At 41.5% G+C, this 12,389-nt stretch overlaps 2 long non-coding RNA genes across 2 annotated transcripts; one reads left to right on the forward strand and one right to left on the reverse strand.

Moving 5' to 3' along the window:
• The first annotated feature begins 3,328 nt into the window (after positions 1-3,328).
• Positions 3,329-5,733, forward strand: LOC102079617 (uncharacterized). The gene is made up of 3 exons (XR_266353.4): positions 3,329-3,648; positions 3,721-3,933; positions 4,942-5,733. It is a non-coding gene; the product is annotated as an uncharacterized LOC102079617 (long non-coding RNA).
• A 5,179-nt stretch (positions 5,734-10,912) lies between these two features.
• Positions 10,913-12,271, reverse strand: LOC112847808 (uncharacterized). The gene is made up of 3 exons (XR_003221595.1): positions 12,061-12,271; positions 11,314-11,396; positions 10,913-11,160 (listed from the first exon to the last, which is right to left on the reverse strand). It is a non-coding gene; the product is annotated as an uncharacterized LOC112847808 (long non-coding RNA).
• Positions 12,272-12,389: the final 118 nt, after the last annotated feature.

Raw genomic sequence — 12,389 nt, forward strand, 5'->3', positions numbered from 1 at the left:
CATCAGATATATGAAGCAAGATATATGAGATTATGTACCAAAGAAAATAGTTATATTTAAGATTTCTGAAAGTGGCCTCCCTTTGCTTTGTTGACTTCTCTCAATGAGCTTCATGACGTCGTCACCTGGAATGGTTTCACGTCACAGGTGTGCTTTGTCAGGGTTTGTTTGTGAAATTTCTTGCCTTCTTAATGGGGTTGGGACCATCAGTTGTGTTGTGCAGAAGTCAAGTTGATACACAGCTGACAGCTGTTAAAATTTATATTATGGCAATGCAGAAAAGGTGAACAGATGGTCTCTACATGAAGCATGGAGGAGTGAACTTTCTGGTGACACTGTTGGGGATTTATTCAAAACTGAAGGCACACTGAACCAGCAGAATCTACAATGTAAACAGTTGTGAAAATAAAGAACCATTAAACGAGAAGGTGTGTCCAAACCTTTGACTGGTAGTGTATGTGACAAACATGCAGAATATATTTAATAATCAAACATTTTTTTTCCTGTGCATCCAACTTTCCTCTGAGCTCGGTCTGGTAGTGTTTGCACAGCTTCTCCACCACTATCACCTTCAAACTGGCTGAGCAGCTTTAGCATCCAGGCCCTGCACCAAAGGCAGAGCTGCAGCAGCAATGATGACAGAACCACCAGCTCGCCTTTCTTCCACAGACTATGCTTTCTCCATGTTGACCAGCAGATTGTAAATAACACTTTTACAACAATAATAGTATATTTTCCAAATTCCCTTACTTCAATATGTTAAAATCAATCACGGCCCTCCCCTCAGGCAACGTGCCCACTTTGCTCATGTGGTAATCCATCTATGTGAGTATCTGCTGCCTGGGGGTTCTTGCTTTCATACTGGAAATATCATCCTTTATAATATTTAAACACATTTTATGGGACAACACAACAAATGAAACATTTCTTATAGAAACAAATGTTTTGTACACAACATCTTACAGTTAGAGCAAACCAGGTGACCTTGACCCATCATTTTGACCTTTCACAAGGTGACTTCTCTTCCAGGTCCATTTTTCTCTGCTCACAATCATGTGTTTTTTTTCTGTTTACCCTCACCCCTGATGGCCGTACCCCTGCCTGAGCCTGGTGCTGGTCTTAAAAGGGACTTCTTCCTCCACACTAGCGCCAAGTGCTTGGTTAAAATATAAAGCACCTTCAGAGAACTGTTGTTGTGAACCAGCTCTGTGTAAGTGAAATTGAATTGAATATACCATCCCAGCCTCAGTCAAAAGAGTCACTCGACAGCGTGTCTAAATAATTTTTCACCTTCTTCATTTTCACAGAATGCTCCGGTAACAGTTGGAGTGACAGAGGCAGGTTCGGTTTGAGCATCCTCAGAAGAAAAGGTCATCCACTCCACCTCTGTTGTTGCCACGACAACCCCTCTGTTTCCTGCCGAGCCCTCTCAAGCTCGGCCGTTCGGTGTGCATCCATACATCAGCCCTTCTCCCCTTTAATATTAAATGTAATTTATGGAGCGCTGCATGAGGACAGTTGTCAAAGCGCTTTAACAATGACATAAATTCAAACATCAAAGTGGAAATAAATTAAAAAGTAAAAAAGGGAGCTGAAGATAAAAGGACAGACACAGAGGGTAAAAATAATATATTTGTAAAAATAATGGGATAAAAGCCATCACATAAAAGCCGGTCTATAAAAATAGGTTTTAAGAAGAGAAATAACAGAAGACTCTTTCACCTCTCTCCCTTTCTCTCTCCCTCTTTCTCTCTCTAATCTCACCGCCAGCATCTCTCGCCCTCGCTCTCATCTGCCTCCCGCTGCAGTGGAGATGAAGTGTTGCTCTTGTTTTAATTATGCAGAGGAGGCTGCAGAGCAGGACATGACATGTTTCAGTGTCGTCGCCAATTAAGCGGCGTCACCCAGTCGTGGAGCTGGGAGGGAGGAAAAAAGAGGGGGAGGACTGAAAAAAGGGGGAGAGAATGAATGAATCGGATGCATGAAAGTCTTTTTTTTCTTTTTCATGCAAATGGAGATGCTCCTCACGTAGAAATCTGAAGTCGAAACTTTCACTCCAGTGTACTCACAACTGCAGAATAGTAGAACACCAGCAGAGACAAAAGCAGCAGCAGGAGAAGAACTGTTGCAGTGCTAAACCTAAGCATATTAAGAATTGCATCCAGACTCGGGGTCAGAATTTGCATGATGATTTTTCCCAAATAAATCAACATATTTTAAAGCGGTTGCTTTAATCACAGGTTTAGCAGCCTGCAGAGGTCTGCACAAGATCAAAATGCTCATGACATCTTCACCTTATCTGGCTTCATTTACCCATCATCAGACAAAGTAGTCACCTGAGAGTGGCATCGACTCAGTAACCTAACCCAGGGTTTCCCAGTTTAGGGATTAGTCTCCTGGCAGATGACACTATGGAGCAGACAAATCAGCCATGTGTAAGTGTAAAAGTATTAAAGATACTGTTCTTTAAGCACTTTGAACAGGAAAAGTGCTACTATATTAATAAAGCTCATTTGAAGACAGGCAAGAAAGAAGGCAAAAACTTCACACCTCTATCTATAGATCTGGATTTCGTTCTTTTCTGCTGCAGTGTGTTTGACGGTCGGAATAAAGGACAAATATAAAACATGTGCTACATGCTTTTAGTGAAAATCTGATATGATGAAAGCCCTGGTTTGAGTTAAAATACACCCTTTCACACTCAAAACCCTTCGAAGTAAACATAAGCTGCACCTGACAGCCTGGCCTTCCTAATATCATGACCTGGTGTACCTTAAACCCACCATCCAACACTTTAGGAGTAATGGAGATGCTTCATAGAGACATACGAGAGAAATGGCAGAGAGAAAAGAGAACGAGAGAAAAAGACCTAAAATCTGTGGATTGTCCAAAACAGCAAAGTGGCAGTTAGACGTACAACTTCCAGGGAAAAAGACATTTTTTTAAGAACTAATTTTTGACAAGTGAAGTTCCCACCCTCACTCGTGGTCATGAATTGTGAGTAGTGATCAAAATAAAAAAAGACATATGTGCTTATGAGTGGCAGAACTGGGCTTCCTTTAAGGAGTGACTGAGGAGTGACTTAACTTTAGGGATGGGGTGAGTAGTTTAGTCATTCTGCAAGAGCTCAAAGCAGAGCCAGTATGTGACCACGTCGTCTCCTAGATGAGGAGTTTTGGGGACATCCAGCTGAAAGAGACTCCAGCAGGACATAGAGATGAGCCCTTTATTGGCTGTTAAAGAGTCCACAAATATAAAACTGTAAAACTGGTCACAAGATATATCTGATAGAGAAGGAAACACATGGAGAATGAGCATGGATCAGGCCAGGGAAAAGACAATGCTCTACATACACAGAGGACTGCATGGAGGACGAGGCACAGGTGGGAACAAGGCGATAATTAAAGCAGACTCAGGTGAAGACGAGACAGGTGAAGACAATCAGAGTATCAGAGGGAAAACAAAGACAGGAAGGGCAAGCACTCATGAAAGTATAAGGGGAAGTGGAAATGAGGAAGAGGAGGGAACTGTGAAACATAGAAAAACAGACGGTGCCTGACGTGGATCTGGATATGTGGTTCTAAATGGATGAATATCTGGCTCTAAGCGATACTGGCAGTAAAAGAATCATTCTCAGCAGCCGTGATGGTGAAGCAGAAAAATTAAATGGGAGGAAAATCAGCTTAAGTGACTGCATAAACATATTCTTCTTACCTTCAGGTACTGGAAAGATGCCTCGCTCCATTAGAAACTGCAGTCCAACTACTTGCAGTCCAAAGTCACCATATTGATCAAAAGCACATGGACTCTGTGGGCAGTGATTTGCATTGCATATTCACCAGCTTCCCCCTGATATTCGGCTCCATTGTGGCTTTAAAGTGTCAGGCTGAGACATGGCTGGATAAAGAGCGAGTGGGTATGGTGCAGCAGCAGGTAATTACCACTCCTCCATCGATAACCATTCTAATAGACTTCCAACCGGCTATTTACATTAGGGAGGTGGCCCTCTTATCGTATTGACTTTCATAAAATATATGTGTGGTAGGCTACATTAAAATCAATAAAGCCATTTAAAGAGCATTATCATTAAGAGGCGGCTGTGTATTAAGTTTGACTGTGTGTGTGTGGGTGTGTGTGTTGGCTTGAGGAGGTGGCAATCTACCCTGGTATGATGCCTTAAACCAACATCATTTACTGCATGACTGCACCATCAGTCAGACTGCCACACACATTCTCTTTCTTTCCATACATCACTCTATAGTTCACTTTCAGCTCATGTACCGGCTTCACAAAACCGTGTGAGATTGGAAAGGAACCAAGCAGCTGGGAGGAGTGAATATGAGGTTAATCAGATGGTAAGAATATTATGAGCACCCATAAAAGCTACAGCAGCACAGTGATTACTACACAGTTGTGCCGTACTTATTTTTACTGATTCAGAGGTCTCCATCCTGTAGGTGAAAGCAATGCAAACCACATGAGGACTTTATAAAGGCTCTCCAGAGAGAGGGACAGGTGCACAGGGTCAGAATTTACAATACCAGCCTGTGGATGAAAATGGTGAAAATGAACAAGTACAAAGGGATCTTCTCTAAGATTCAATTAGAATTAGTTCAGTCTGCCAATATCATCGATCCAAAGATGGTTACGTTTGTTTGCCCAGTGCTTCACTGTGGCAGGGTGGTTGGTTTTAGTCGGACCTTCCGCTGCTGTGTCACCGGTCGGTGTTGTGCAGCTTCCTAGAGAGCTGGAACTGCTAGGATGAGGCAAGTAGCAGCAGGTTGTCTCAGCCGGTGGCGGTCATGTTTCAAATGTTGGTGGAGCAGAGTCAGACAGGTGCATGGCCGTGTAATGTTGGGGTGGTGAGGCAGGCAGAGGTCGGCACTGAAGCAGAAGCGTGAAGTAAAGCATCTCCTTTCCTTTCTCCTTTCTCCTTACCAGAAAATACCTAGATGTCCACCTGAGGACATCCCAGTAATTCCTGCCCATGAGGAGAGTGGAATCATCCCAAACACCAGTGAAATTTACACCATTTTCAATTCTGTCAGATTACTTCAAGCACAACATGATTTACATGTCATTTACCAAGTTCTTATGAACTTCTGCAAAGTTCTACCAGGACACATCAAAAGCTGGTATGAGATCTAGGCTGCCAGAACAGCGCCCATCTACAAAGTATCGGTGACACTGGTGAGGTGTATGCAAAGACACTAAGGGATTACTGAAACGATTACTGCCCATAGGTGTGAATGTGAGTGAGAAGGGTTGACTGTCTCTCTGCGACAGGTGATCAGGTGTACCCCGCCTCTCGACCTATGAGTGCTCTGCGTTAGGCTCCAGCCCTTCTGCGACCCTGATAGGATAAGCAGAAGAGGATGGATAGATGGAATTCTTTTTTCAGGGCAAATTATTAGACAAAAGACAATGTTACACAAGTTCACATCCAAAAAGTCTGGATTTTCTTTCACAAAGCGCTCGATGTAAAGGCCTTAAGTGTACCGTCTGTGTGATGAGAGAGAAAAATACAGATGTTAAACAGGAAGTATTTGTGTCTCTAAGAGTCCCTGACATAAGTGTCAGCGTACAACAAATGAAAGCTGGCACTCATACAAACACAAAACCTGAAAGGCCCTGATGTGTTCCTTCATCACAATAAGAAAATCTAACTGTCTTTCTCCTGGTGTGTGGGTCAGGGTGAGACTTGGTCTAAGGGTCTTTCTTATCAGGTGGAAGTGAAAGGCCCTCTGATACTGTGGGCTCAGAAAGTGCAGACATAAATCTCACCGTTGTGTTGCTATCTGTTCCTTCATGAGAAAGACATCTCTCTCTGTCCGGAAAGCTAAAAAGTGATGTTTTCGGTTACCTTGAAAAGCCGTGTCCTTGAATCAAATTCCTGGCCTGCTGCATGAAAAGGCAACTGTTCACTGTAATAAAGCTGCAAGCTGTTGGGAGGAAAGGCTGCTTCCAAAATATGTTTTTACCTGTGAATTTTAGGCAGTATAGATAATTTTAAACTAAGAGTAAATAAAGAGGATGTAACCATGAAATGTAAAGATTAGTCACTTAAGAAATTGTCCATCTTCTGCATTTCCACACCGCTCTACTCCTGCTCATGCCCAGAACACCTGCACAGGAGGATTCAGGAGGATCAGATATTGAACTACTTGAAGTGATTGCTTTCAACTTAAAGGATAGTGTGAGGGCTTCAAGGTGAGCCCAGACAATGCAAGGCGCCCGCTGCCATATGTTGACTGTGATCAGATGTTTGAATGCTAAAATATGAGCTTCACCTTGCAGCTCCTTTTCAGTGCTCAGCAGCAGGTTTCAGACAAATTTCTGCTTAACTGGTGAGTACTTACCTTTCAACATTGACTTTTTGTATGGTCACAAACCTTTTAAGGGTTTTAGAGGTTTTTTAAAGGGATTCTGATGAAATGTGAAAAGTCTTTACAAGTTATTTCTGAACATCAGAATCTTTACAAACCATTTAGAATATATAAGAGTCAAGAACCCTCATGTATGCTACCGTTGTATATAGTGTATTATCTTACTTTTTATTTGTTTGTACTTTATTTGTATTTTTTGTATTTTTCCGTCCGATATTTTTCCTTCTCATATCTGTGCCTGAGCTGAGGTAACGAAAAATTTCCCCGTCGTGGGATCAATAAAGTCTTATCTTATCTTATCTTATCTTATCTTATCTTATCTTATCTTATTTCAAGAATCTTCAGACATTACTTAATGGCTAGGCTGAATCTGCCTTGTATGCATACAGTTTGCAGAGCAAACATACAAGAACAGCATTTATTTTTATTGGCTGCCCCAGCAGTGGGTTCTCTGCATAAACTCAAACGCAGATAAACAGAGGAGAGAAAACTAAATCTTAACAAAAGGCGAGCCGGTTTATTGTGGCTTTAGAGCAGGTACGAAACAAAGGCAAAGGGTGAACATAAACGCTAACTAAACTGAAAAGAAAATAACACTAACAACATTATACTTAAAACATTGAAATGAGAGATGAGACATGGAAGGATAAACAGATAATCTGACGAAGGACAAAGAGAAACTCAAACAATAAATACACATAAAATACACATAAGGGTGACGAGGGAAGTGGAAACACATGGGGAAGGCAGCTGGGGCGAATAGACATAATGACACAGGGGAAGGAAAACTGAACACACTAAACACATACGCGAGACTGTCAAAGTAACTGCATTTGTGTAACAGGAAGTACACAAATGCCCAAGCTTGACATAAAAATGGGGATAAACAAGCAGTTGGGCGAAAGATGAAACACAAAGAGAGGAACAACGGAAAAAGGTGAGGAAGACGAAACACGGTGACGCGACTGAGACACACAGCGAGACAAAGGGAGAAGGAGAGGTTGGGGTTGGGGAGAAGACATGTGGATGCAGGAGACAGATAGGGGAGACATGGAATGAAACACGAGGGGAAGATGGGAACAGAAAAGGAAGACAAGTCACAACAACGAAGACACGAAGGGAACCAAATAGACAAGAGAACATAAACCAGAAAAATAAACTCAGAAACATAAAAGGACTAAACCAATACTAAATGTAAAAACTGGAACTTAAACATCTCCAAAAAGCAGCAAAAAGGAATCGTAACTACAAAATAACCTCAGACAATAGGCCGTGTGAATCATGGACAGAAGAACATGGTGAACTTTTGGTTTTGGCCTTTTGAAAATAAATGTTGATGCTTCCGTAGTGGAAGTTTATTTTTAAAATACAAAGACTTTATGAACCAGATTTATGTAAAATAACCACCCAAAGCTATGATAAATAAAAAAATAGCAGAGTGGTCCATTTTTGCTGATGATCCAGAGGGCTTGCTAAGCCCTCATGACCCCTGATTCAACTCTGGGGAATTTCAGAAACCAACAAGAACCTCCACAATCATTTAGCAGTGCTAAAGGCAAACAATTACATAAATGACCTCAGCATGGACCAACTACACTTTGTATTTTAATCATGACATGAAGCTTAGATACATTTTAATAAGCAACCAGAAACACAAAAACAGACACGAAACCATTAAAGCAATAAAAGAAATCCTTATTATTCTCTTAATCCTTCAATCACAGTAAAGACTTTGGATAAATCCTGGTATGGAATTGAATTTCGGCATTTGTACATATTGTTCTTTTAAATTACTTATTTTTATTTCCGTTGTTGAATGGACCATACATTCTCCGTCAACTTAAAGAAGCCTTGAAGAAGTAATGACTAGATGACAGTTTTCACTCTATAGGACTAAAATTGTCCCTCAGAAGCAGAAGAACACGCAAACGCATGCAGAAATAAATAAAAGGAGTGGATTAGGGATTATGTGAAATGTTGCTTGTTTTTAATGTGCTGTTTGTTTTGCGAGACAACGTCACTTTGACACAGTTTCAGGAATAGAAACCTTTCAGCTGATGTAACCCCTCCTGTCTCCGGCAGCCATGTTGGAAGTCATCAGTGAGCAGCTGCTGTCTTTCTCACACGGTGGGGAGAAAAATCCAAAAGTCTTTAGTTAAATACAGAACTGTCTTACAGTAATGAGCATCATCTTTTGTTACTTTGTGTATGGGTAGTGTGTAGTAAACCTGTGTATTTCTATGCACTACTTCTACACTATTAGTCTTTTCCTCTGTTGTATGTGTGATGTCTTTGTTTCTCTGGTAGCTGTACAGAGACTCAGTCTGACCTGTCAGTGTGATCTATGTGCAGAGGTATCAGAGGGGCTCAGCTGCAGTACTGATGCAGGACTTTATATCACCCCTCCCCCATCGCTCCGTCTCATTTGACACTGAATTAAGTCCCACCTGAGCTGCCGTCACTCCCATCATGCATCAGCCCACCACCTGAGTCCTCCTTACTCTCACACTCACCTTAGAGCATCATCAGTCGTCTTCCGTGCTGTTTGCCTTTACAGCGACGCGCACACACGCACCCCTCCGCTGTGACCCCGATCCACAGTGCCAAGGGTAACAGGGAGCAGGATACCAGATTAAATTTGTTCATCTGTCTCTGCTGAGACTGGATTAGTTTTCAAAGAAGCTGGCACAAGTGAGAGAGAAGCAGTTGGAACAGAGCAGTATACAGTCTGTGTTCACTGCTGTTTCAGCTCTCAGCTCTACATCTTACACATGGTGATCAGCTGGTTTTTAAACTTACTCCATACTACTGAATTGCACTAAACAGAATACAACAGTGTGCCAAGTAACAAGGCAGGAGTTCCAAGCTCTCTTACATATCAAAATACTGTCAGATAAGGTCGGCTAATTCGTCCAAACTCTGGGAGCTGATTTGGTATCAGATTGCACATTTATCAGCTGATGCTATAAATATCACCAGGTTTGTGCAGTGTAGCTACGTTATAGTTGCTGATTGAATTTATGTTCCTTGCCAGCATGTTCAATAGCAAAATCATATCTGAGTGGAAATCCTGGAGGACTAGCGTGGCAAGTTACTTCACCTGCCAGCATGATCCATGACACTACGTGGAATGTCAAGTTGTATTGATTTTACCCTTCGGTAAATCAAGTTGTGGCACAAAGCAAAGACGTATAACCGGCATTTTTATCTGACGCTGGTAGCTCTGTCACATCCAAGTCAGCTTGGTCATATACTGATGCTCGGTTATGCAGTGTGTAGGTGGCTCTCTCAGGAGCTGAACAACATACAATAGTGCATCATCATTGTGCAGGAGGCCACTAGATGCTCAGCTCACACATGGATTTTGAGAATGTGCATAAGCAATAGACACAGGACAGATACCTGTGTCATTACACCAACTCAATGTAGTTCAGTTTTATTAATATAGTGCTTTATATGTATTTATAAAATATAATGTGTAATATAATGTGTAAGGTAAAGACCAATAGTAAGATCTACACTAATGCAGAGGTAAGCACTTGGTGACAGTGGGGAAGAAAAACTCTATTTTGGCAGAAAGACACTTGTGGCAGAACCAGCTCCTCAGATGTGATCCCAACTCTGCCAACCAGAACTCAAACTGCCACACTGACATCCTGAAATATGTAAGAAAGCTCTAGTGGATTTAACCACAAAATTTGTTTTCGGAACACGACTTTTCTACAACAATATTAGAATATGTTAGAATATTTTTCACAACTCAGTGTGTAAAGCTCTTAACAAGCAAACAATAGTTTCTTTAAGATCACATTCATTTTCAAAATGTTTTAATTGGTCTGCAGAGAAGCAGCAACACAGTTTTAGGTGGCTTTCACACCTTTAGTTCTCTGGTCCAAACCAGTTCAGGAGTTTGTAAACTTGGAGCATTTTCCTGTCGTTTGGTTTGTTTTCACACAGAGAAAAATACAAAGGGAACTCCAAGCGAAAGAAAATGCGTCACTACAATCAAGTTCAGTCCGCTCATTGGTCAGATGTGTCTGGCGTGGGAGCAACAAAAGCAAATACAGCAAGAAGGTTCTGTGTGAGAAAATGGAGAATTTACAATCATTTCACGGATAGCTGCTAGCTCATACAGGCCTCTGTACATCTATAGTACCACCCTGCACTGAGAATACAAATGTATCAATATCAATTTTATTTCTATAGCACATTTAAAAGCAACAAAGTTGACCAAATGCTTCACAATTATTTATGAACAAGAGAAAACAACAGAAAAACAGAAAAATACAACAAAAAATAAGCCGATAATGAGGTAATGACAATATATTCAACATAAAAATAAAACAGAACAAACAGAAAACAAACCTGATTGTATTCAAACTGAACTTGAATCAAAAGCCAACATGAAAAATGGCAAATGAATCCAGAGTCTAGGCACTACAACTGCAAAGGCCCGATCTCCTCTACGCTTCAGTCGAGACCTTGACTGTACTAAGAGCATCTGGCTAGACGATCTCAGTGCTCTTTTGGGGTTATACATGTTGAGGAGTTTGCTTGAATGACTGGAAGCCATACCATTTAAAACTTTGTAACGTTCTACTTACTTTCAAAGTTGCTATAGGACATTTTTTATCTCAAACTTGGTTCGTATTGGGGTCGGATCACATTCACACCATAAATGAATCACTCTGGAGTTCATCTGGAACCGTACCAAGTCCACCTCCTCCAAACGGTTGTTTTGATCTGCACCTAAGTGCCATTACTGCGTTCACACCTGCACAAATGAACCCCACCGAGGAGGACAACAAACCTGAGTTTGGTTTAAATGTGCTAAACACTGCACATGTGCAAACACGTTAAATCTCCTTCATGGCCAAAGAAGATGCCTACTTTGTTTTAATAAGTAACTCAAATGATTACAACATACCTTAATCTGACACAGAGGAGAGTACCCGGAGTGTCATTAGCCCAGTATGCTGTAGCATGCAGGCCTCCCTTCATCTGAACGAGCTGTCAAAACAGGAAGAAAGTAAAGTACACACACAAGCCTGTGCACAGACCTCTCACTGCTGTGTGACTGTACAGTACAAACATATAATCACTGTGTTAAGAAACAAGTTGCACATATTTCATAATGAAATGTTTCTTTTTTTTCACCATGCTGCAAACTTTGTGAATATACTTGACACTACATCAAAAAGTTAAAAACTCAGGTTCACCCTCTCCGGCCTTGCTGGATCCATCAGGGGTAAAAGTTTTGCAACCTTCTGCTGTAAGGTCAAACTTTGTTTCCATCTCATGCAATTCTTTATTTATATGTTGCAGTGAAGACACAGAGGTTTCAAAAGGTTAAAATATGTGAGGCTGAAGTTTCAGGAAATATTTAACAATCTGTGATATGTGCAGTATTTGTGTGAGCATCTGTGTGGCTTGAGCACATTTTTTTGAATGAGAAACTACATGTTCGTACTTGATATCCTTGTATGTTTATTATGATGGAGGCATTTAAACGAGAAGTCCGGGTTCAGGAGGTTACACCACAAATCGTATTGTCACAAACACGGCACGCCCTTGTTATCGCCAAGCCCCACGCATTACCCGCCGACCCGTCAGCAGGCTGTCGGAACATGCTCGAGGTCTCGTTAAGCCCAGAGTTCGGAGCTTCATTCATTACCTAATTGGTTGCTGGTAACCTGGATCCCTGCAGCAGGGACCTGATCTCCACAGCCTCGTCTTCGGCGTGGGTTGTCGGCTCATCCGCGCCTCGATGTGTCAAAGTGTCACAAACAATGTCACAAACGCTGTCCTTCTTATTGTGTAACAGGCAATTATCTGTGTAAACCAGAGCTGATTATTTCAGTCTGTTCCAGCAGTTACAGTCTAAATGTTTTTACTATGTGGCCTTTGCTGGAAAAAACCTGCCTGTTAACTGTTAATAGGCTAATTACAACTCTGCATCCAGTCAGGGCTGAGCCGTATTAGAGGCAGAGCTGCTAGGTACAC

Source organism: Oreochromis niloticus, linkage group LG2 (genome assembly GCF_001858045.2).
Source record: "Oreochromis niloticus isolate F11D_XX linkage group LG2, O_niloticus_UMD_NMBU, whole genome shotgun sequence".
Classification (NCBI taxonomy): Eukaryota; Metazoa; Chordata; class Actinopteri; order Cichliformes; family Cichlidae; genus Oreochromis; species Oreochromis niloticus.